At 42.3% G+C, this 26,776-nt stretch overlaps 1 protein-coding gene across 2 annotated transcripts in view; it reads right to left on the bottom strand.

Moving 5' to 3' along the window:
• The window catches only part of GADL1 (glutamate decarboxylase like 1), a 384,680-nt gene that overhangs the window by 303,438 nt on the left and 54,466 nt on the right, over window positions 1-26,776 (bottom strand). The gene's annotated exons all lie outside the window — the stretch shown is intronic.

The raw sequence follows: 26,776 nt of genomic DNA on the forward strand, positions 1-26,776 counted from the left end.
ATTTCATGCTGAGTCCCTAGAGCAAGCTCCCTGCTGCGGCTGGGTAGCCCTGTGTATCTGCCCATTGCAGATCTGCAACAGTAAATCTGCTGCTACAAGCAGACACACAGGGTTACCCAGCCACAGCAGGGAGATCGCTCTAGGGACTGGCATCAGCACATTTGCAGCATGAAATACACTGCGGAGGCATTATGTGTGACTCTACCCTTGAATATTTTTTGGTAACTGTAATGCAAACTTTAATAGAACATCAAAAGGATATAAGTCATAAAAAACAAAAAAGGGATTATTTACCATTTATTTCTTTTAGAGGGAATGTGTCATCAGAAAATTCTTTAAATCAGTTTTTTTTAAACATATGTTTTAAGATTTTTTGGTGATTTTTTTCCCATAATTTTCCATTTTGCTTTCTACATTTTGTAAAAGTCCTGAAAGCTTGCAATTCCCATTCTGGTCACAAGGGCTAAAGCTAAGCTGAGACTTCTTGTTCTGTACAGATCGTTTCCCAGTAATGCCTCCAGCCCTAACACATCTTATCCCCTATCCAAAGCATAGGGGATAAGTTGTATGATTGCGGGGGTCCCGCCGCTGGGGACCCCTGCAATCTGTCATTCCACACCCACCTTTCTGAGCTCTCCGCAGCGCTGGAGGCTCTGATTGTGAAGCATGACGACCACAGGGCCGGAGTATCGTGTCGTCACGACTAAGTCCAAGTGTGACGTTGCGCCCCGCCCCGCCCCCTCAATGCAAGTTTATGGGACCCCCACGATCAAGCATCTTATCCTCTATCCTTTGGGCCGGAATATCCCTTTAATGCACCACCATTCTCAGCAGATACCAGCATCCCCCCTTCCTGTAGATTGATCTCTGTAAAGGTCTACAATTTATATGAATGGGGTAGCTTCTGTCTATTGCTGTCTATGGTCCATGGGTCCTGCAGTATAAGATATCACTAAGGCTAAGTTTCCACTTGGTTTTCTTTTTCCTGCTTTTTTTGTGTGATAAACACGCCAGAAAAAAAGCCAGAAAAAACGCTAGTGCAATTTCTTGCGTCTGACATTTTTTCTGGCGTTCTTTCTTTTCAGTAGAAGTTACATTTTTGCCCTTTTTTTCAAAATTTGTTGGGTACAAAAAAAAGGATGAAGTAGTGATGGAAAAATATGTATTTAATGAAATTTATATTTTTAAAATGAAATTTTAATTAGTTTTTAAACGGATACATTTATGTGGGCAATGCAGGGCACTAAAAATGTAGCTGAGAATAATAAAATTGTAGTGTGTGTGTTTTTCACTTTTGTTTCTTTTTAATTTTTTTTTTTTTAGGTAGTACTTCTACTCTTTGCATGGAACACACTGTTCCATGATGGGATCAGTAGTTCCTGTACTAGTAGACAGATCGTCCCAGGTGTCACTCCTGACACCCGATGCGATCTTCCATAATATAGCAGAGATGCAGAGCGGCTGTATACAGCACTCGCATCTCTGCACTATACTCCGGCCGGCCAGTGATATGAACAGAACGTCACTCATTCATATTTTCCGCCCAGAGTGGGGATTGACCGGATGGTGGCAGTCAATCACCGCTCTCAGCGGGAAATATGAATGAGTAAGTGGCCGGCCGGAGTACAGAGCAGAGATGCGAGCGCAGGAGAAAGCCGATCCGCATCTCAGGGATGAAGGATGATCACAGAGGGTGTCAGGAGTGACACCCGCTGTGATCTGTCCTTAACTGCAGGTACTATTGCTCCCAACATGGAGCACACTCCATGCTAGGAGTAGTAGTACTACCTTAAAAAAAAAAGGGAAAAACACACACACACTACATTTTTATTATTGTCGGCTACATTTTTAGTGCCCTGCCTGCCCACATAAATTGATCCCTGTTTAAAAATTTATAAACATTTTGTTCTAATAAATAACATTCTGTTAAATACAATTTTTTCCATCACTACTGTATCTTTTTAAATATATTTTTTTAATGGTACCCTACGAAATTTTATTAAAAAAGGTATTTCCATCACTTTTTTGGATCGCTAAATTCCAAAAAAGATTAAAAATTGTCTGCAAAACCCCCCCCCCCCCCCCCCCCAAAAAATAAATAAATAAATAAATAAATAATGAAAACTTAAAACAGCTCGAGACTTAAAACAGCTCAGGCAAGATGGCAGCCCTCATAAAATTGTACAAACCTGCCTCAACCAGTAATTCACTGAGCAATCATTTATTTGAGCTTACATGGGACAATCCGATGAAGATCATCATGAATCCAGTAAGTGCTATAGTAGCAATGACAACAAACATAAGAACTTACTAAACCTTTTACCCCCACACATTAAAGCGGTACTCCGGAGGAAAACTTTATTTTTTTAAATCAACTGATGCCAGAAAGTTAAACTGATTTGTAAATGACTTCTATTAAAAAATCTTAATCCTTCCAGCACTTATTAGCGGCTGTATACTACAGAGGAAATTATTTTCTTTTCAGATTTCTTTTCTGTCACGAACCACAGTGCTCTCTGCTGACACCTCTGTCCATGTCAGGAACTGTCCAGAGAAGGAGAAAATCCCCATAGCAAACATATGCTGCTCTGTCCAAAATGGACAGAGGTGTCAGCAGAGAGCACTGTGGTCATGACAGAAAAGAAATCTAAAAAGAAAAGAATTTCCTCTGTAGTATACAGCCACTAATAGGTACTGGATTAAGAATTTTTTATAGAAGTAATTTACAAATTTGTTTAACTTTCTGGCATCAGTTGATTTAAAAAAATGTGAAAAAAGCTGCCTTTTTTGGCCTTTTTTTTTTTTTACATTGATGCCGTTCACCGTACGGGATCATTAACATTAAATTTTGATAGTTCTGACATTTATGCATGCAGTGATATCAAATATGTTTAATTTAAAAAAAATATGCTTTTTGGGGGTAAAATGGGAAAAAGGGACAATTTTCGTTTTTATTGGGGGGAGGGGATTTTTTTTCTTATTTTTTCACTTTTTATTTTTACATTTCCAACTTTTTTTTATTACACTTTTTATGTCCTCACAAGGGACTACCAATAGCAATCAATTAGTTGATTGCTAATACTATTCAGTGCTATGCATAGGGCATAGCACTGATCAGTGATATCGGTGATCTTCTGCTCTGGTCTGCTCGATCTCAGACCAGAGCAGAAGGTGCCCGGAGATGGCCGGAGGCAGGTAAGGGGACCTCCGGCTGCCTTACAGGCGATCATCTATTTCAACATGCACATTGCCGCACATGTCGTGATCTGTATTGATCATGACATCTGAGGGGTTAATGGCTGTTTTCCACCATTACCTGCCTTATCCCAGCAGCCGGGACCTGCAGTGTATGATGCGAGCACCGCTCCAATGCTCGCGGTCATACACAAGATGTAAATGTACGTCCTGGAGTGCTAAGTACCCCCGCACCAGGACATACATTTACATCTGTGGTAATTAAGGGTTTAATAACCTCATTAAAGGGTACCTCTCATCAAAAAAACTTTTGATATATTATAGATTAATGTATGCAGAATAACTTTACAATTGCAGGTTATTAAAAAATATGCTTCTTTCTATTTAATTTTCCACTTTGAAGAAATGACCACTAGGGGTCTCCCTACCAGTCCTGGGAGCAAGCATTTCAGACTCATGCTGGAGTCCTAAACACTACAAGCTGCCAGTCTGTTTTGTTCACAAAGGAGAACACTCATAGCTGCCAGCCTGCTTTGTTCACAGCCTGTTTGGCTGTGAACAAAGTAGGCTGGCAGCTCTGAGTGTTTAGGACTCCAGCATGAGTCAGAAATGCTTGCTGACAGGACTGATTGGGAAAAATCTATAGAAAGAAGCATATTTTTCATTAACATGCTATTGGAAAGTTATTCAACATTCATTAATCTAAAATATATCAAAAGTTTATTTCATGAGAGGTACCCTTTAAGCCCTTCCGCGGTTAGTGTATTAAACATAAAAATCCAGTAAGATTCCCTGTTGATCAGGGCTTGAAAACGATTGTTAATATCAAAGGGTATAGTTTCAATGATGGTCAATTGTAACACAAAAACATCTCCTCCATGCTTTAAACAAACATGGTGATAGACACTGTGTTTCATAAAGGAATTCAGTATGTTGGAAGGGTGCTTATTCATCCTCTGGCGAGAGGCCTGAATAGTCCATTCAACATACTGAATTCTGCACACACAAGGGAGTAAATAAACAGCATAGCTAAAAGCACATGTAAAAAAAAGTTTTCATATTAAAGATCTGACCTGTGTAATTGGAGTTTAACCCCTTAACGACAATGGACGTAAATGTACGTAATGGTGCTCTTGTCATGTGTGGCAGGTTCTAGCTGCTATCAGCAGCCAGGGACCCACCGGTAATGGCAGACATGTGCGATCGCGCGGAAGTCCGCCAGAAACACCTCAGATGCCATGATCAATACAGATCACTGCATCTGCAGCACTTTAAATCGATGATCAGATCGCCCGCCACGGGGATCCGATCATCCATAATGGCGGCCGGAGGTCTCCTCACCTGCATCCGTCCGTCTCCAGGGGTCTTCTGCTCTGGTCTGAGATCGAGCAGACCAGAGCAGAAGATCATAGATAATACTGATCAGTGCTATGCCCTATGCATAGCACTGAACAGTATTAGCAATAAAATTATTACTATAAATAGTCTCCTATGGTCTGTAAAAAAAAGTTACAAACTGTTAAAAAAAGCTGCAAAGTGTAAAAAATCCCCTCCCCCAATAAACATTTTAATCATCAGTTTTTTCCATTTTACCCCCAAAAAGCATAAAAAAGAATAATTAATAAACATAATTGGTATCACCGCATGCGTAAAAGTCTGAACTATCAAAATATATTGTTAATTAGCCCGTACGGTGAACGGCATAAACGTAAAAAAATTAAAAAGTCCAAAATTTATGCTTTTTTGTCACATTTTATTCCCCCCAAAAATATTCAAAAATAAAAAGTAAAAACTAAGCAAACGCCCTGTATACGGTATTTGTTAAAAAATTTGATTTTTTTTAAAGTGGTACTGGGTATCAGTTTAAACCTATTGACCCACAGAATAAATAAAACATGTAATGTTTACCGTAAAGTGTACAGCATGAAAATAAAACCTGGTAAAATTTGCTATATTGCGGTTTTCTTTTCAATTTTCCCACATAAATAATCATTTTTTGGTTGCGCCGTGCATTTTATGGTAAAATAATTGATGTCATTACAAAGTAAAATTGGTGACACAAAAAACAAGCCCTCATATGGGTCTGTGGATGGAAATATAAGAGAGTTATGATTTTTAGAAGGCGAGGAGGAAAAAACAAAAATGCAAAAATAAAATTGGCCTTGTCCTTAAGGCAAAAATGGGCCTGTCCTTAAGGGGTTAATTTCCGGGCTCCCACTGGAGCAATCCATTCAAAGCACAAGCTGGAACCAGACAGAAAGGAACCCATCCACCGATCACCTGATAATAATCATGTGACGCAGCATGGTGCTGTAACTGGCTATTCTTGGATTTAACACGCAGCTTACTTGGGGACAATATTGCTTCAAGGTTTTTAGCCCTTCGAAATGTTATACCGGGCTTCGGAGAAATATTATTTTTTTTTTAAAAGAGGATCTAATTTTAGCACTGACCTATGTTTATTTAAAATCTGTTTTAATATCACAGCTGTAATTGGTAATAAAATTGTAGTGGAATTTTTAATAGTTTTCCTCAGTAGATATTTTATTCTCGTTTTAACAGGTTTCACTATATCACATTGTTTCAAAGGAAGGGTTTTTCTAAAAACATTTTTTAGGATACGTTTAGAGTATCCCTTTTCTAAAAAAAAAAAAAAAAAAAAAAAAAAAATAACGTTCCTGTAGAATTTTAGGTTGACATATAAAATTCCTATCTGTGGTGCAATTTGTTTTGTACTCTGCAGTACTGACCATAGGGGATATTGTATATTCACCTATGGAAATTACAACTGTTGGCATCCAAAAGACAATTTACGTCCATGTTTTTTAAGTGGGCTTTGAAAATCTCTAAATAAAAAAAACAAAAAACATTAGAATCGGAAATGATAGGTGAAAAAGTGAGCCCCCATGTGTTGTTATTCAAATGTGCAATACATTGTAAAGTCTTATCAAGAGTCCCGGTCCAAATAAAAAACATATCATCAATAAATCTACAGTGAATTAAAATATCGTCAGACCAGGGCGGCTGTGCAATATAGTGGGAATTGAACACCCCCATATACCGATTAGCGTAACTAAGGGCGAAACGAGTCCCTATTGCATTGTGATTTACATTACATTGTGATTTAATATATATTTTATCCCCTGCACTAAAAAAAAAAATTGTGATTTAGATAAAGTCAGAAACTGCAGTTATCCCCTTATCTTCCAAGACACTAGAATACAGAGAACTCACATCCAAAGTGTTTAAAAGAAAATCTTCAGGGAAAAATAATATTTGCCAACTATCAAATAAATTGCATACAATCCTTAACCCCTTAACGACGCAGGACGTATATTTACGTCCTGCGCCGGCTCCCGCGATATGAAGCGGGGTCGCATCACATCGCGTCGGTCCCGACTCTCATCAAGGGCCGGGACCCGCGGCTAATACCACACATCGCCGATCGCGGCAATGTGCGGTATTAACCCTTTAGAAGCGTCGGTCAAAGCGAAAGTGAAAGTATCCCGGCTAGTCAGTCGGGCTGTTAGGGACCGCCGCGGTGATATTGCGGCGTCCCTAACAGCTGACAGGACACCGGGAGGGCCCTTGCCTGCCTCCTCTGTGTTCGATCGATGAATGACTGCTCCGTGCCTGAGATCCAGGCAGGAGCAGTCAAGCGCCGATAACAGTGATCACAGGCGTGTTAATACACGCCAGTGATCAGCATAGGAGATCAGTGTGGCAGTGTTATAGGTCCCTATGGGACCTATAACACTGCAAAAAAAAGTAAAAAAAAAGTGTTAATAAAGGTCATTTAACCCCTTCCCTAATAAAAATCTGAATCACCCCCCTTTTCCCATAAAAAAATTAAATAGTGTAAATAAAAAAAAAAAACATATGTGGTATTTTCGCGTGCGTAAATGTCCGAACTATAAAAATATATCATTAATTAAACCGCACGGTCAATGGCGTACGCGCAAAAAAATTCCAAAGTCCAAAAAAGCGTATTTTGGTCACTTTTTATACCATTAAAAAATTAATAAAAAGTGATCAAAAAGTCCGATCAAAACAAAAATCCTACCGTTAAAAACTTCTGATCAAGGCGCAAAAAATGAGCCCTCATACCGCCCTGTATGTGGAAAAATAAAAAAGTTATAGGGGTCAGAAGATGACATTTTTAAACGTATACATTTTCCTGCATGTAGTTATCATTTTTTCCAGAAGTACGAAAATATCCAACCTATATAAGTAGGGTATCATTTTAACCGTATGGACCTACAGAATAATTATAAGCTGTCATTTTTACCGAAATATGCACTGCGTAGAAACGGAAGCCCCCAAAATTACAAAATGGCGTTTTTTCTTCGATTTTGTCGCACAATGTTTTTTTTTTTCCATTTTGCCGTGAATTTTTGGGTAAAATGACTCATGTCACTGGAAAGTAGAATTGGTGACGCAAAAAATAAGCCATATATGGATTTTTAGGTGGAAAATTGAGAGGGTTATGATTTTTAAAAGGTAAGGAGGAAAAAATGAAAGTGCAGAGTCCTTAAGGGGTTAAAGGGGTTAAAGGGGTGCTCCACCCCTAGACATCTTATCCCCTGTCCAAAGGATCTCAGCTGCTGCGCCCTGCTGTCATCACTGCACAGAGCAAACTCGTTCTGTGCGTAATAACGGGCGATACAGGGGCCGGAGCATTGTGATGTCATGGCTCAGCCCCCTCATAACGTCACGGCCCCTCAATACAAGCCTATGGGAGGGGGTGTGTCAGTAATCACGCCCCCTCCCATAGACTTTCTCCGGCCCCTGTTTCGCCCATCATTATGCACAGAGCGAGTTTGCTCTGTGCAGTGATAACAGCAGGGTGCCGCAGCTGAGATCGCGGGGTTCCCCAGCGGGGGCACCCCCGCGATTAGACATCCCCTATCCTTTGGATGTCTAGGGGTGGAGAACCCCTTTAAGAAAAGAGGTAAACGTCAAGCATATTCTTGAAGAAATAAATCAATATAGTGAGATAGATATGAAGAAATACTGTAAAATGAACACCAGAAATAATAGGACGGCCCGGGGGGTTGGTTTCAGACTTATGCACCTTCGGTAAATAATAGAATACTGGTAATTGGTAGTGTTTTATATGTAAAAGAAATCTTTTTCTTTTTTATTCAATACATTTTTACTAACAGCTTTAGCGATCATTCCCTCATATTCCAGGAAATCCTCCAAAAGGGGGTTAGTGGTAAGAACTTCATAATAATTACTATCTGACAGGATATGTGTTGCTTCAGTTAAATACTGCTCCCTATCCAATAGAACAGTGGCACCACCCTTGTCTGCTAAGGGTATTATTAAATTAAAATTATTCCTCAATGATTTTAAACCCAGTCTTTTGTTTTTTGATAAATTGTCACAATGCATTGGTACGGCCTCACCTGGAATATGCTGTTCAGTTTTGGGCACCTGTCCATAAAAGGGACACTGCGGAGTTGGAAAGGGTGCAGAGACGCGCGACTAAACTAATATGGGGCATGGAACATCTTAGCTATGAGGAGCGATTAAAGGAGTTACAATTGTTTAGTCTTGAGAAGAGACGTTTAAGGGGGATATGATAAACGTTTATAAGTATATTAATGGCCCATACAAAAAATATGGAGAAAAACTGTTCCAGGTTAAACCCCCCCAAAGGACGAGGGGGCACTCCCTCCGTCTGGAGAAGAAAAAGTTTAGTCTCAAGGGGCGACACGCCTTCTTTACCGTGAGGACTGTGAATTTATGGAACGGTCTACCTCAGGAACTGATCACAGCAGGAACAATTAACAGCTTTAAAACAGGATTAGATACATTCATGGAACAAAATAAGATTAATGCTTATGAAGAAATATAAAATCCCATCCCTTCCCCAATATCGCGCCACACCCCTACCCCTTAATTCCCTGGTTGAACTTGATGGACTTTGTGGTGCTAAATAATTTACTTAATTAATATTGTGAAAACCCTCCAACACTAAAGTATGAAATGTTTCTACAAAGCTCTCCCTACACTGTAAGGGATAAAAAGAGGACTTAGGATGGACCTCAACATGTTTATTCCTATCTCTTGACTCTATATCAACCATATTGCTCAAAGTGGAAGGTTTACATAGGGAATTTTTTTCCTGAAGAAAACGCTTCAACGTTAGTTTGCGTGTAAATTTATTCAAATCTAAAATAAAAGAGTAAATGGATCCGATAAACAGCTTGGACTAAAAGAAAGTCCCTTCAAAAGAAGGGATCTCTCTTGTTCATTTAAAATATAAGAAGATAAGTTAAAAAGTGTTGTTCTTCCTTCTATTTCTATTTCTCCTCCCTCGTGAACCTTTGCTTCTAATTTTCTTTTTCCTTTCACATTGGATGTCATTACATTTCCTCTGCCTTTGTTTTTGTAAATTGTGTGGAATGTTGATGTCACTTCTGGTCATGTGATTGCAATTGTGGGTATTTATTCTGAGCATTAAGTGATTTTTGTCATGCCTGAAGAAGAAACCGGTCTGGTTTTGCAACGTGTAGCAGGTTTTAATAAAATAAGCTTTTAGCATTACTTTTGGATCACCTTGTTGGCAGCACCTATCATCCTCTGTGGAAGTTGGAGTGGTATTGGAATCTATATTTCACACCTGGGAGCGTGATGAGGAATGTGCATAAACCTCAAATGACTAAGTGCTCATACAGTGGGGCAAAAAAGTATTTAGTCAGCCCCCAATTGTGCAAGTTCTCCCACTTAAAAAGATGAGAGAGGCCTGTAATTTTCATCATAGGTATACCTCAAATATGAGAGACATAATGAGAAAAAAAAATCCATAAAATTTACATTGTCAGATTTTTTAAGAATTTTGCAATTTTGCAAATGATGGTGGAAAATAAGTATTTGGTCAATAACAAAAGTTAATCTCAATTCTTTGTTATATACCCTTTGTTGGCAATGACAGAGATCAAACGTTTTCTGTAAGTCTTCACAAGGTTTTCACACACTGTTACTGGTATTTTGGCTCATTCCTCCATGCAGATCTCCTCTAGAGCAGTGATGTTTTGGGGGTGTCGCTGGGCACCTTGGACTTTCAACTTCCTCCAAAGGTTTTCTATGGCATTGAGATCTGGAAACTAGCAAGCCACTCCAGGACCTTGAAATGCTTCTTTTGTTGCCCGGGCAGTGTGTTTGGGATCATTGTCATGCTGAAAGACCCAGCCATGTTTCATCTTCAATGCTCTTGCTGATGGAAGGAGGTTTTCACTCAAAATCTCACAATGCATGGCCCCATTCATTCTTTCCTTTACACAGATCAGTCTTACTGGTCCCTTTGCTGAAAAACTGCCCCAAATCAAGATGTTTCCACCCCATGTTTCACAGTAGGTATTGTGTTCTTTGGATGCAACTTAGCATTCTTTCTCCTCCAAACACGAAGAGTTGAGTTTTTACCAAAAAGTTCTACTTTGGTATATGACATTCTCCCAATACTCTTCTGGATTATCCAAATGCTCTATAGCAAACTTCAGACGAGCCTGGACATGTACTAGCTTAAGCAGGGGGGACACGTCTAGCACTGCATGATTTGAGTCCCTGGTGGCTTAGTGTGTTACTGATGGTATCCTTTAATACTTTGATCCTAGCTCTCTGCAGGTCATTCACTAGGTCCCTTCATGTGGTTCTGGGATTTTTGCTCACCATTCATGTGATCATTTTGACACTATGGAGTGAGACCTTGCGTGGAGTCCCAGATCCAGGGAGATTATCAGTGGTCTTGTATGTCTTCCATTTTCTTTTCTTTTATGGATTTTTTTTCCTCTCTATGTCTCTCATAGTTGAGGCATACCTATGATGAAAATTACAGGCCTCATCTTTTTAAGTGGGAGAACTTGCACAGTTGGTGGCTGACTAAATACTTTTTTGCCCCACTACAACTCTTGGCTGTGTCAAAGAAGGAAATAATTTGAGTTTCTTATGTGTAAATATGTGTCAGCGCAACTAAGCCGTAACACTAGAATTCTACTCTGAGACCCTTTAATCACACATCATTAACCTCTTCATCACGTGTGATTTATTTCTTATGAGTTTGTATCTTACACAGGAAGATCTGATTGAATTATAGTGTGAAGGCCCACAGATTCTAAAGATGCTGTGACAGGAGCAGTTTCCTTTATTTCATATTTAACAACTTGAGAAGTAGTGTTAAATTGTGCAGAGAAATATGGAGACAGCCGAGTAGAGTCATACTCTGGAACTTGAATTATGTATAATGTAGGATTAGGAGCACTGATACATTATCAAAAGGAAATGGGCTAAGCTAGGGATTTAGGATTACCAACAACAAGGTGAATTCAGACTTTTAATTCTTTTTAACAGCATTACCATATAGGACACTATCTAAGAGGATCATAAGAAGGAGATGTGCTACAGATAAGGATATGTCAACAGGAAAACAAAGGCAAGGTTAGGATATATATGTGCAGTATCTCAAATAAGTGAGTACAACCCTAATGTTTTAGTAAATATTTTAATATATATTATTATTTGACAACACTTAAGAAAATACACTCTGCTACGATTAGAAGTAGTGCACAGCCTGTATTGAAGTGGTTAATGTTGCAGTTCCCTAAAAAAAAACAACGTACAACCATTTATGTCTAAATCTTGGTAACAAGTGAGTTTACCCCTAATTGGAAATCCCAAATTGGTCCCAATTAGCCATTTCCCTCCCTGGTGTCATGTCACTTGTTAGTGTTACAAGATCTCAGGTGTGAATGGGGAGCAGACATTTCAAATTTGTTGTTATCGCTCTCACACTCTCTAATACTGGTCACTGGATGTTCAACATGGCAACTCATGAACTCTCTAAAGATCTGAAAATATAATTGTTGCTCTACATAAAGATGGAGAAGGCTATCTGAAGATTGCCAAGACTCTAAAACTGAGCTGCAGCATGGTGGAAAAGATCATACAGCAGTTTTATAGGACAGGTTCCAGAACAGGCCTTATATCCAGAGGTTTTCTTTGGGAAATAGATGTATGAGTGCCGACAGCATTGCTTTAGAGGTTAAGGGGGGGGGGGGGGGATCATGTATTATATACATCTTGCTTTCATCTTGAGATTGTCCCACTAGGTTACTATCCTTTAAATCAATATCATTGTGGTTACATGCCCTACATAATGAGGTACTTCTCCGTCAAGAGGTATGCACCAGGGGTGCTCTGCCCTAACACATCTGTGACGGGACAAGATTACACTTAGTTGCGCATCAAGGATGTGGGGTGGTACCACAGCACCCAGAGATTGCACTGTGCAGATTACCTGTATAAGGAGATTGCTGTACCTGTTTAGGATAAAAACCCAATGCATTCTTTTACTCATGAATGCACTCTTTTCCTGCTATGGAACACCGCACATGCGCGAACTACAACGCATCATGTTACCTAGTAACGGACCTCATGACATGTCATGTGATCTGTATGGTGATGCCACATCCGGTCCGGCATCTGGGACTCTGGAAGTACCGGATGGCGTCTCCTCGTGCTATACGGACAAACACAGACTGCCTGGTGAGTGTGTACGCTCCCCCACCCACCTTTGTTACACAATTATGATGTACACCTGCACTGTAAAGTAATAATCTATACACTGATTTGAGCATCGGAACTAAGAGACATGAACTAATGCATGAGATATATATTTTGGTTCCCTTTATTTATTACTTGTATGTAGAAGATGCCCTTTTTATATACCTGTTTACTTAAAGATGTAAACATGTTAATCAGTCCTGCGTGGCCATAAAATTGCTGATGTTATTCTTTGCTTTACAATGGCAATTTGAGGTTGGCAAAATGTAGCACCGTTTGAAGTGGATAAGAGACCACTTGTTCTTCACAATCTGGAGAGCCACTGCTTTTTCCATATACATATTTACACACACACACACACAATTCTCAGTTTGATTGAGAACAGTATATTTACTTCTTTATATATATTTTTTTTATATAAATCAACTGGTTCCAGAAAGTTAAACAGATTTGTATATTACTTGCATTAAAAAATAATATCAATCCTTCCAGTACTTTCAGCTGCTGTATACTTCAGAGAAAGTTGAGTTGTTCTTTTCAGTCTGACCACACTGCTCTCTGCTGACACCTTTGTCTGTATCAGGAACTGTCCAGAGGTGTCAGCAGAAAGCACTGTGGTCAGACAGAAAAGAATTACACAACTTCCTGTGGAGCATACAGCATCTGATAAGTACTGGAAGGATTAAAGGGGTATTCCAGGCAAAACCTTTTTTATATATATATATCAACTGGCTCCGGAAAGTTAAACAGATTTGTAAATTACTTCTACTAAAAAATCTTAATCCTTCCAATAGTTATTAGCTTCTGAAGTTTTCTGTCTAACTGCTCAATGATGATGTCACGTCCCGGGACGTGAGTCATCAGAGAGCAGTTAGACAGAAAACAACAACTCAACTTCAGAAGCTAATAACTATTGGAAGGATTAAGATTTTTTAATAGAAGTAATTTACAAATCTGTTTAACTTTCTGAAGCCAGTTGATATAAAAAAAAAAAATTGTTTTCCACCGGAGTACCCCTTTAATAACTTTTGAACACACATGAGGATAGTCTATATCTTTTCTCATCCAGTTTGTATTCTAGTATAATGTTGTTGACATACCTCCATCTAGCTATGAAAATATTTTGATGATGTTTGGATGATAATATGCAAGTTGACAATGACTTGCAAAACTGAATTGTCATTGGATACAGCTTATACATTGATAGATTACAAGTTGTTATAGACAGCTAACTACTCCCACCTCCCCTGTTCTAATGCATCTTAGTGTAATTTTATTTCTGAAAGTAAACAGCTTAATAATTTATCATAATAAAAATAGAAATATTACAATAAAATACAATACAGTACAGATACAATAAAAATAAATAATGATTTATGGCATAGCAAATTGCATTGTGGTCTCATAAATATTGAATAAACCATTAATAAATCTGTCTTGAGCACCAGTTCTATGACTTCCAATTGCTGCAACATTCCTCAATATAAAGTGACAGGCAGCCACTAAGAGACTCTCTATTCTCCTTCCTTGTTTTTGTCCCCTCTGGTTCTTTGTGTTTTTCCCATTTTTTAATCCAACTGATTTTAATGGATTTTACTTAAAGTCTCAGTAACTCCTAGAACTACAGTCTGTAAGGATCTACATGCCCACAAGGCCACTGACCTAAATGACCCGGGCAGCATTACAGCAGATCTTCCATTGCATTTAGAATAATAAGTAGATGGCAATGTAAACACAGGCTCCTAGATTTATAATGGTAATTTATGAATTTTAATATATCTAAATCCACAGGTAAATATCAGAACATTAAACAGAAAATGAATTTCCTTTTCAAATAGGTGGCATAGCAAAAGTAAATATACAAGCTCACGCTATTTAGAATCTTTCTCAGCAGTTTCATATACTTATATTATTATAATTGTTATAGGAATTCTTCTGTTGGGTATTGTACTGTATAATTATTCATCCATGAAGCTCATGTGCTCAGTTTGCCTTGCCCTTGCAGTTTTACATAGCTGTTTCACCACAATCCAATATTTAGTAAGCTAGCACTGCTTCTCATGTCTATCATCCATTTGCTTTTGGATAAAATTCAATTCTGTATCTTATTTGACCTTATTTTTGCATGCCTGTCAGACATGGGTGCCAACTTTTTCCTGAGAACTGATTATTTCTCATAGCCTAAGGTACTGTCAAAGAATCAACACATAAGTGCTTTCATCTCTATTCCCTTTAAACAGCAATGCTAATCACATGACCAGTTATAGACTGGGGCTTGTGCAGGTAGCACAACTGAAGACATAAACACATCATTCATACTCTTCACATAAGACAAACTGCATTAATGGTTATAAATATTAAACCAAGAGCCCCCACTGGAAGTCATCATGTTTTAACATAAGTAGTTCTGTATCTAATATAGAATGTTGGCAGCTTGGTAATATGCAAGTACCGTATTTTTTGCACTTTTTCTTCCCCAAAACTGGGGGGGGGGGGGAGTTGGTGGGTCTTATATGGCGAATACACACCTATCGCAGCTGTCCCTGCGGCCATCAATGGCCTGGACCCGCGGCTAATACAGGACATCACTGATCGCGGTGATGCCCTGTATTAACCCTTCAGACGCGGCGATCAAAGCTGACCGCCACATCTGAAACGAAAGTGACACTAACCCGGCTGCACCGGGAGGGACCTTACCTGCCTCCTGAATGTCTGCTCTGTGCCGGGATCCTCTGCATTGCCGGCGCTCTCCTTCGTCGTCATCACGTCGTCACCCGCACGCCGCCCCGTCATCCAATAGGAGCGGCGTGCGTAGCGGCGTGCGTAGTGACGTGATGGCGGTGATGGAGAGCGAGGATACCAGGCAGCAGAGACATTCTGGAGCGACGTGGACACCCCGGGGACACGGCGACAGCGATGGAGGGTGACATCCAGGGCAGCGGTGACGGGTCCGGAGTGGCGGGGACACGTGAATATTACCTCTTATACCAGTGGTTTTAAACCTGCGGACCTCCAGATGTTGCAAAACTCTCCTAAAATAGGAAAGAGCGACCAGACCGGTCTCTTTGTCTCAGGGAAAATTTGCCCCCTCTGGTTCTACATCTTACTTGTGTTCATTTTTAATTAAGTGCTTCAGGCTTAGAATAATTTGATTATTGAAGTCATTTTAGTCATTCAACATATGATGCTTGCCTTATTCTATACCATGGATGGGAAAGGGTAAAAATTTCTAGTTTATTTCTATTTGTCAGTTATAAATAGGGCTGATATTCTGTCTCTTAGTCTAATGCGTAAAACAAGTGCCCTCCAGGCACAAAAGAGTTGGTGTACCTCTAATATTAAGACGTAACTTTTATTAGATATGTCGTAAAAATGATGTGAGTTTAAAAACACCTATATTGTCATGATCAGTGATTATAACAGTGTAACAATATATTGGAAAATGTTTCAATCCAATACTAGGGCTAATGCCCCTTCACTGTGAAAAGATGAATAGTCGTATATATCCTATTAGCCTAAGGCTGCAGTCCATTAGGCTATTTACGTGACAACAAAGATAGTTAAAAACAAACAGACATTGCCACCTAACTAGTTTCACTCATATTCATGAGCTTCATCAGAGGTGCAGGCTAGTGCAGGCTACATGCTACAGCTGTCACGCCCCCTCCCATAGGCTTGCATTGAGGGGGCGGAGCATGACGGCACATTGGGCGGAGCCTGTGATGTCACAATGCTCAGGCCCCTGTGATCGCCAGTAATCAGACCCAGAGCGAACATGCTCCCCAGCGGCAGACATCTTAGCACCAGAGTACACCTTTAACTTGTCTTTTAACTAAGATACATAGCCAACCTTTAGTAATTCCAACCATTTGTTGAGTATATTTATTCGGAATGAGCGAATCAAATCTAAAGAATCCGAATTCGTGAAAAATTTCAGGAAAACGAATGCAAATATCACCGCGATTCTATCGTGCAAATCGCTTCATTAAACTCCATTTAGTGTGGTCCAGGCTTCGGGGCATCTAAAATGGCGGATCCACATGTGAGGACATGGGGCAAGGAATCCTGGTAAGGCGGGAAGAAGAATACTCGGGATGACCCTGAATCACATGCTGCTTGCAGCCTATCAGCAGCCAGTCACCCCTGTGATGTCACAGCCCTATATAATTGGCAGCCATATTGCGGCCAGTCACTTCAGCCTTTCACTGCAGAGAGATAGATAGGGACAGATAGCACTGTGTGTTGCACAGAAAAGCTTTGTTCCAGCAGAGATTCACCTCCTAGGCAAGTCAGCGTTCTGTTGCACAGAGAGAGGGACAGAGAGGGTGTAGTGCACAGCGCCTGTGTGCTGCAGCACTGGTGTGTACTGCTGGTGTTGTGCACAAATACTTTTTTAAGCATACTGTTTTTCTCTCCTCATAAGTGCATACCACATAGATACATCAAAGTGGTGTACTATTTTGTTCCTGTTAGTCTCAAGGGCCTAGATACAGGGAAAGGCCAGGCAAAAGTGGTGTTGTAAACAAATACTTTTTTAAGCATACTGTAGCATATTGTACTCCTCTCATATACGCACTAAGTATATCAGGCAGAGAAGTCCCAGTACGTGCACAAAGGAGTGGCAGATACCTAAATTCAACATTCAGAGGTCACAGCAGACTAGGGGCGAGTGGTAGCAGGAGTCGCAGTGTCGCCTGAGCTCCCGGTATAAGCTAGCGGTCATGTCTCAACCAGCAAACCATCTGCCATCATCGATTGGTTAACATGGTCATCCACTTCATCACAAGTGACATCTGACACCCCCAGTCAACAGTCGGTGGGTTCCTCAACAACCCTCAGTTGGTATGGCCTTGGAGCAGTCCCAGTCCTCCCCTTGCCTCTGTCCTATGCTGTTCACTACCCTACAGAAATATCTTATGCTGTGGGTGCCGCTTCCTCCGCTAGGCAGGCAAGTATTGATGAGTAGAGTGGCTTGGGAGGTGGTGTTGTGCACATTCAGGCTCCTGAAGCAGAAAGACACTGTTGAGGAACCTGAGGAGGACATCAGTGATGTGCAGACACAACTCGATGATGATGAAGCCGATCGCACTTGGGAGCCAGTTGCAGAAGGGGCTTCATCATCATCAGGAGAAGAGAGTTGCAGGTTGCCCGTGAGGCAGCAGCTGAGCCAGCAAGATGGTAGCATGTTTTTTTTTTTTGTTTTTTTTTTATTGGAACAGTAAAAAAACACTGGTTTACAGTAGGAATGCCATCAATACAAAAGGGATCAACTTCAGACAAAGTACAGCATACACTTTACACATATGTTAATATTCCGAGTGTATACTCGGAAATAAATATGTAGGAGATTCCGGTATCAACATAAAAACATATAACATAGAACATAACATTGCAGTCCTGCAAAAGTGCAAATCATCTCCGTCCTGCCCAATCCGTGCAAAACAGAGTACACAGCATAACTGATGTCGGTGTCAAGGCTGCTTGAACTGTAGGGGGAGAGAGAAAAGAAGAAGGGGGGGAAGACAAGAGCAAGGAGAACACATAGATACTAGCAAGAGACAAGGGAGCTTACAATTACGATATCAAGGATCATAAGTTAAGCACCTCAGCAGGTGCACATTGTGTGAGAGAACCCCACACCTTGTAGAACTTATCAGGACATTTCCTATTCTTATAGACAATATGCATAAGCAGGTTCCATTAACTAATTGTTTCCATTTAGAACACTTGGGAGGTCTAGGGTCCATCCAACGGAGGGCCACCATTTTATGTGCTAGGAACAGAGACTCCCGGAGAAGTATTCGGATTTGATGTGGCCACACCTCCTCATCCAGGACACCAAATAGACAAATAAGAAGGTCTCTATGGGACATAGGTTGTACAAGAGAAGCCAAAATAAGAAGGACCTCCATCCAAAACTGCACCACATAGGCACAGTGCCAGATGAGATGCCAAAAATCTGCCCTAGACGCATGACAACGAGGACATGACGCTGAGTCTGAACAACACATAGCATTTGTCTTATAGGGGTAATTTAGCTATAATGAATAATATATAATTGAATCAATTTATTATTGGCCGCTGGAGATACCAAGGTGTGAGATGCCTGAACCTCCTCCCACTGTCCAGCTGACATCTCAGGTATATGATCTTGCCAGAACCATTCAGCTGGGATAGGATGAGCTGTAATTTTTGCCTGGATGAGGTGTGTGTAGAGTACAGAGATAAGGCCTCTGGGACCCTGGGATTTCAAGACTCCTATCAAGAGGTAATCAGAAATTGGGGGGCTTTCCGCGGGAAACTGTTCCTGTAGAGCATGACGCAATTGCAAATATTGGTAGAAAGAATTTATACGCACAGTGCAAGAGTCTTGCAGCTGGGCAATACTCCGTCAGTGTAAAGGTTAGACAAAGAGGCAATGCCCAACCCACTCCAGAAGCCGGAATCTAGAGACCCAGGCAGCTAAGGTAGGTGGGGGGTATGCCAAAGTGACAGTTCAGATTGCGAGAGAATAATCAGTTTAATTAGATTAATACGGCCCGATACCGCCAAGCGGAGAGAACCCCATATTTATTTGGAACATACATAGGGGAGTAGGAGAAAAATATTAGAGTGGAGATCTAAGGAAGGGTCTTGATTAACCTCTTAAGGATGCAGGGCGTACCTGTACGCCCTGCATCCGGTATTTAAGATTGGAACATTCCGTGACCTCGCGTTATACCGGGTCGGTCCCGGGGGCTTATGATAAATGATAACCCTTCAGACGTAGAGATCAAAGTTGATCACTGTGTCTAAAACTAAAGTAAAAGCTTCCCGGCAGCTCATTCGGGCTGATCGGGACTATTGCGATAAAATAGCGATGTCCCGATCAGTTAGGACGCAAGCGGAGGTCCCCTTACCTTGCTCCATCGCAGACAATCGGTGTTTGATTGCTCCAAGCCTGAGCTACAGGCTTGAGCAATTAACCCCCTATTACTCTGATCCATGCAAAGCTATGGCTTTGCAGGGATCAGGGTAAATGATCAATGGGAGCTGTAACACTGCAAAAAAAAAAAAAGTTAAAAAAAAAAAGTTAATAAAGGTCATTTAACTCATTCCCTAATAAAAGTTTGAATCACCCCCCTTTTCCCATAAAAAAAAGCTGTGTAAATAAAAATAAACATGTGGTATCACCGTGTTCAGGAATGTCCAAACTATAAAAATATATTGTTAATTAAACCGCACGGTCAATGGCGTACGCACCCAAAAATTCCAAAATAGCGTATTTTTGGTCACTTTTTATATCACGAAAAAATGAATAAAAAGCGAACAAGAAGTCCGATCAATACATAAATGGTACCGATAAAAACTTCAGAACACGGCGCAAAAAATTTGCCATGATACCGGCCCATACGCAGAAAAATGTAAAAGTTATAGGGTTCAGAAGATGAGAATTTTTAAACGTATAAATTTTCCTGCATGTAGTTATGATTTTTTTCAGAAGTAAGACAAAATCAAACCTATTTAAGTAGGATATCATTTTAACGGTATGGACCTACAGAATAAAGATAAGGTGTCAATTTTACTGAAAAATACACTGTGTAGAAATGGAAGCCCCCAAAAGTTACAAAATTAAATTTTTTCTTCAATTTGGTCGCACAATTAATTTTTTCCCATTTCGCTGTAGATTTAGGAAAAAATGAAAATGCAAAAATGCTGAGTCCTTAAGGGGTTAATAATTATACCTAAGTATTTAAAGGATTGGACAACTGGTAAGCCACATACTACTGAAGGCCAATCCCCCCCCCCCCCCCAACAAAGGCATGAACACAGATTTCGCCCATTGATGCAGAGGCCCGAAAACACACTGAACTTATCCATCAAGTTAGTGACGCAAGGTAAAATAATCTTAGGCCTGGACATATATAAAACCACATCATCAGCATGAAGACCTATGCGGTCATCCCCGCCCTCCCCAGACACATGCCCACATATGTATTATCTTGCCTTATGAGGAGCTCCAGAGGCTCCACCGCCACCACAAACAGAAGCAGCGACAGTAAGTACCCCTGATGCTTCCCCCGTCCCAAGGGAAATGGTAGGTAGCAAATACTGTTAACCATGACCTGTGCCATGGGAGATTTGTACAGAATAGATATCCATTTCCAGAAAACAGGGCCGAAGCCAAATCTACTGAGCACCTCCTGCAGATAGATCCATTCAATGGAGTCAAAGGCCTTGGCCGCATCAAGAAAGAAAGAAAGAGGGGGGAGGGGGGAGAGAAAGGGGGAAGGGGGCAGCAAGAAAGAAAAGCATGGCCAGAAAAAGGGGGAGAAGAAAGAAACATAGCAGAGATCAGCTAGAGAGAAGTGAGGAGAGGAGAGAAACAAAGGCAGAGGAAGTAGGCGTAAATGAGCAGCAGCAATAATAATGAACTCTAAAGACCTAACTAAGGCACAAACTGGGAGCTTGAGGAGCAGTCCATGCAGCAGGAGAACCTGGGCCCTATAATCACAGTGCATCCCTGGGTAGGCAGTCCATCAGAACTTAATGGGCATACCCCTCAGAAGGATGGAGGGAGGGCATGAACAGGAGAACAGCAACAGAAGCAAGGTTCAGGGTGTCGAGGCAGGGGAAGGGAACTGGGAAGGGAGCCCCGTCCAGCAGATGGAAGGGCAGGAGAACAGCGGCAAAAATCAGGGATGAGGGAGGAGGGGCGGCGGCAATCTCCTAGAGTTGGGAAAAATTCTGATCAGCAGGACAGTCCCGTACAAGAAGGAACTCACGGTGACACATCTGAGTCACTAGGCCAATGTAGGAACATGGAAAAGCACATCATCCATCCAGTTATAGTCCAGCACTGTGCCCCGAAGAATGGAGGGAGGGGGGGGGAGAACAGGGCAGCAATGGCGGGGCCAGGGTGCAGGGTCACAGGGTGAGGGAAGGGAAGGGGAAAGGAAAAGGAATCTCTGTCCAGCAGATCAAGGGGGTATAGAGGGACAGGGTAGCCACGGAAAGTCACAGGGATAAGGGGGGGGGACATGGGCCAACTCCCAGGGCTGGAAAAAGGGCAGGATAGTCCCAAACTTCAAAAGAACTCACAGTACCATGTCCACAGCCGTGCATGGACGATCTCTCAGCTAAAGTGTAGGTTACGGAAGACTGTTAATCTCCAGCAGGGTCCACGATCTGTTGGTCGCCTCTCCGGCGGCAAGACAGCCACTCATCCGCCTCCTGTGGGGAAGTGAAGAACACTGCTCGGTTGCCATCAATGATCCGTAACCGGGCAGGATAGGCCATAGAATACAGGATACCTTTAGCCTTCAGCCGACCTTTCACAGCAGCAAAGGTGGCACATCTGCGTTGAAGATCTGAGGAGAAGTCGGGGAAGATGGACACCCGTGCATTATCAAAGGTGAGATCCGGGATCCTTCAGGCAGCCTGGAGTGCCCCATCCCTGTCGTTACAATTCAGGAGCCTGGTGTAAGAACCCTCCTACGATCCAAGAGTGGATCACAAAGGCCCCCCCCTTTTTTTGGACATATCAAGTCTTTCTGTCTCAAATTTTTTGTTCTGTTAAAAGCTTGTGTCAGGATTTTTGGGGGGTATCCCTTCGCTCTAAATCTTTGTTGTAAAATTGAAGTTTGTTGTTTAAAATCAGAGTCATCCGTGCAGCTCTTACGTATCCGCAAATATTGGCCAAAAGGCACATTCCGTAGCCACTTCGGATAGTGGCAGCTACGGAAGTGTAGGAAGCTATTAACGTCCACAGTTTTGAAAGGAGTCTTAGTTTTAATTAAAACTAGGTTGAAGTATTTCAATATTGGACACCAAGCTATGGTGGAGGGATCGGCTGCATGAAGGTGTCATTTACAAGTCTACATCAGTGTTGTGCCTGACTGGGAGCACAACCTACGGGGTGAGCAATTTTCATATCTCCTTTGTGCTATTTTTCTCACCCCGACTTCATTACACTACGGAGCGCTTTGTGGTTTCTGTTTATAACAAAGGTGGTAGCATGGTTGGCAGTCAGCATGGTGGCAGAAGTGGAAAATCTGGAGCCAAGCTTGCCCGGGGCAGACCACCTGCTTTGCGGCAGCCTACCTTCCCGGGAGGTATTGAAACAGGGGTTCCTGGAGTCAGCGGCAGTAGCAGTCATTCAGTGAGGACTGTTGGTTGGAAAATCAGCTACTCGATGGTGTGGCAGTTTTTCATCAAGAATCCAGAGGTGGTTAACCTTGCCACATGCAAGATGTGTTGGAAGAAGGTGAAGTGTGGCCAGAGTTGCAATGTTGGCACTACGGCCCTGCGTCAACATATGCACCGTCACCATAAAGCGGCCTGGGAGAACCGTGGCTCCGATGTGGTGGTCCAGCCTGCTGCATCACTAGTCATTCCACCAGCATTCCATCGGCGAAGCCATGTCCAAGAGACAACAATATGCGCCCACTCATCCAACGGCGCAGAAGCTGAATGTGCTCCTGTCCAAGTTGCTGGTGCTGCAGTCCCTCCCTTTTCAAGTGGTGGACTCTGCACCTTTCAGAGAACTGATGGCTTGTGCCGAGCCGAGGTGGAGAGTCCCAAGCTGTCATTTCTTTGCGAAGAAGGTAGTACCAGCCCTGCACAATTTTATAGGAACAGAAGGTGGGCCAGTCCTTGAGCCTGTCGGTGTGTACCAAAGTGCATGGCAGCGCAGACGTGTGGAGCTATAACTACAGTCAGGGACAATACATGTCCTTTACAGCCCACTGGGTGAATGTGATTCCTGCACAGCCACAACAACAGCAACTTGGACAGGACACGTCGCTTCTGCCTCCACGCTCTCAGGCCGTTGGTCTTGTGACAGCGCGCAACTCCGCCTCCTCATCCTCCACCGTTTCTTCAGCCTCCACTGCACAAACAAGTCTCAGTGCCCCTCCAGCATACCAAGTGTGCAGGGCACGGCAGTGTAATACTGTACTTCACATGGTTTGCCTTGGCAAAAAGAGTCACACAGGGGAGGAACTGCTAAAAGTCATTCATCAAGAAATCAAATCATGGCTTTCTCCAGGAAAACTGGAAATGGGAACCATGGTGACCAAAAACAGGGAAGAACAACTTGTCTGCGCTGCGACAAGGAAGCCTGAGACATGCACCCTGCATGGCACACACGTTCAATCTGGTTGTCAAGCGGTTCCTGAAGTGTTCCCCCTATCTGCAAGACATCCTAACAATGGGAAGGAAACTTTGCATGCACTTATACAATGCAAAGCACACCCTCCTTGAGCTGCAGCGTCAGAATAGCATCCCCGAACATAGTCTGATTTACGACGTTTCCACCCATTGGAATTCCAACCTTCATATGTTGGACCACCTAGATGAACAGAGAAAAGCAATCACCGATTTCTTGATAATCCAAGCGGATAGGGGAACTCCCCTGTGTAACCTCAATGTCAACCAGTGGCAGCTTATAAGTGAAACCTGCCGTTGCTCAGGCCCTTTGAGGAAGCCTCATTTTTAGCCAGTCGCCAGGATTACGGGATGGACAACGTCATTCCACTTTTTCATCTACTACAGCACGTGTTGGAAACAATGACTGGTCAGGGCACTTGAGACGTTGTGCTTACATCTCATGGCCACATGAGCCCTGTCGGGGGTGAACTGGAGGAGGAGGAGGGGGAGGGACACAGTGGAGCACAGTTTAGGTTTCGCGAGATGGGCGGTTTTTCTAGTCATCTGACAGGAGAGGAGGAGCAGGAGCAGCAAGAGGGTTATGAGGAAGGCGAGACAGAGGACCCAGACACACCGTGGCAGTATGCAATGAAGATGGAGGAAGGGAGTCCCTCCGAGTCACTTGCACAAATAACACAATGCATGCTCACTTGCTTGCGTAGTGACCGCAGAATTGTCACCATTCAGCAGCAGGATGACTTCTGTCTATCCTCCTTATTGGCCCCTACTGGCACAAAATGGGGGACTTTGTTACACCCACTGAGAGGGAGGACAAACTGACCTACTACAGAGACATCCTATGTAGTCAATTGGCCGATGCCTATCGGCGCCATCGTCCATCCTCTCACAGGTCCGACTCGGGGGGGCCCTCTGTGCTCACCTTCCACTGCCATGGCTGCTGGGGAGGAGTGGGGTGACAAAAGCAGTACCAGCTCCATCAGCAGAGTCTACAGTCATTGATGAGTAGCTTTTCTTTACCCGCATAGTGAGGCAGCAGGTACACCTGGAGCAAGACCTGAACCAGCAGGTGATGGCATACCTTCACATGACCATGCCAACACACCTTGATGATCCACTGGACTTCTGGTTAGCCAAACTTGATTTGTGGCCACAACTAGCAGAATTTGCCCTGGAAAAGCTGTCCTGCCCGACCAGTAGTGTGCCATCAGAGTGGGTGTTTAGTGCGATGAGGGCCATAGTAGTCCCAGGGAGAACTTTTCTGTCCACGAAAAATATGGAGAGATTGACCTTTGTGAAGACGAATCAGGCATAGATCAGCCAGGATTATCACCCACCAATACCTGTTGCATCAGAGTAGATTGACCATGGTGCCACACCAACACTTCACAAATATGGATAGTGCAAAACATGTTTGAGGTGCTTCTCCCCAGTTTCAGACATTACTTGCCATCAGACCACAAGTAAGTATTGAGGATATGCAGTAGCTAAAACTTTACTTTTCTTAGGATAAAATATATGTACTCAATTCTTTTTAAATCAAACCAAAGGAAAGGTGTGCAAAAAACACCATGTGCCACCTACACAACCAAGTATTGATGTGATGCAAAGACCTCTAAAAGGTGGAAGGGAACAAGGTATGGCCCATTGTAACCAGTGGGGTGGAAACTTCCCTTGTAGGCCCTACTCTCGCATAATTAATTTCCTTCTTTGCAAGTGTTACTAACCCGAAAAAGTGCAACCCCACACGTGATCCTCTCTCAGTATACCCCCCTACAAACACTGCCATTTCCCAGGGTTTTTAGGTGGAAATAGAGAGAGTTTCCTGTGTGGGGTCGCCTTTTTTTGGGGTGAGTAACACTTGCCAAGAAGGGAATTAATAGGACGATAGTAGGGCCTAAGTTTTTACCTCCCACCTGCTACAATGGACCATACGTTGTTCTCTTCCACCTTTTAGAGGTATTTGCATCACATCAATACCTGGTTGTGTAGGTGGCACATGGTGTTTTTTGCACATCTTTCCTTTGGTTTGATTTAAAAAACAAAATTGGGGGCCATATATTTTGTCCTAAGCATATTATTAAAAGTTGAGTTTTACGTAATGCATATCCTCAACACTTTTACAAAGGAGACCGTTTTCTTCTGCCTATTTGCCTCAGCTACTTTTCTGACCCTGCCACTTGTCTGATGCCACACATCTGATGCCAAGTTCTCCTTTCATTACCCACCTTAGCCATCGGGTATTGGTAGTGCAACTCACCACACCACTCTGTCACTGGGTCACTTTCAGGACCCCTGATGCTGCTGTTGCCACCTCCAGGTTGTCTCATTCTGCCACCATATGTTCTCCTTATGCTGATGCCAGCTCCAAGCTGTCTCATACTGCCACCATATGTTCTCCTCATGCTGCCTCCACGCTGTGTCATTCAGCCACTATATGGTCTCCTCATGATTCCGCAACCTCCAGGCTGTGTCATTCAGCCATTATATGTTCTCCTCATGCTGCCACCACCTCCAGGCTGTGTCATTCAGCCACTATAAGTTCTCCTCATGCTTCCACCAACTACAGAATTTGTCATTCAGCCACTATATGTTCTCCTCATGCTGCTGCCACCTTCAGGCTGTGTCATTCAGCCACTATATGTTCTCCTCATGCTGCTGCCACCTCCACGCTGTGTCATTCAGCCACTATATGGTGTCATCATGCTGCTGGGACATTACCTAAAAATTTTTATGGTAGCACTAGCTACCAAAAATCTTCAATTAAAATTTGAAAATGTATCTTTTAATCTTTGGAATTGTGAGGCCCTATGGTCTCTTCATGCTACTGCCACCTCCAGGCTGTGTCATTGTGCCACCATATGAT

Source organism: Hyla sarda, chromosome 5 (assembly GCF_029499605.1).
Source record: "Hyla sarda isolate aHylSar1 chromosome 5, aHylSar1.hap1, whole genome shotgun sequence".
In the NCBI taxonomy this organism is placed as follows: domain Eukaryota; kingdom Metazoa; phylum Chordata; class Amphibia; order Anura; family Hylidae; genus Hyla; species Hyla sarda.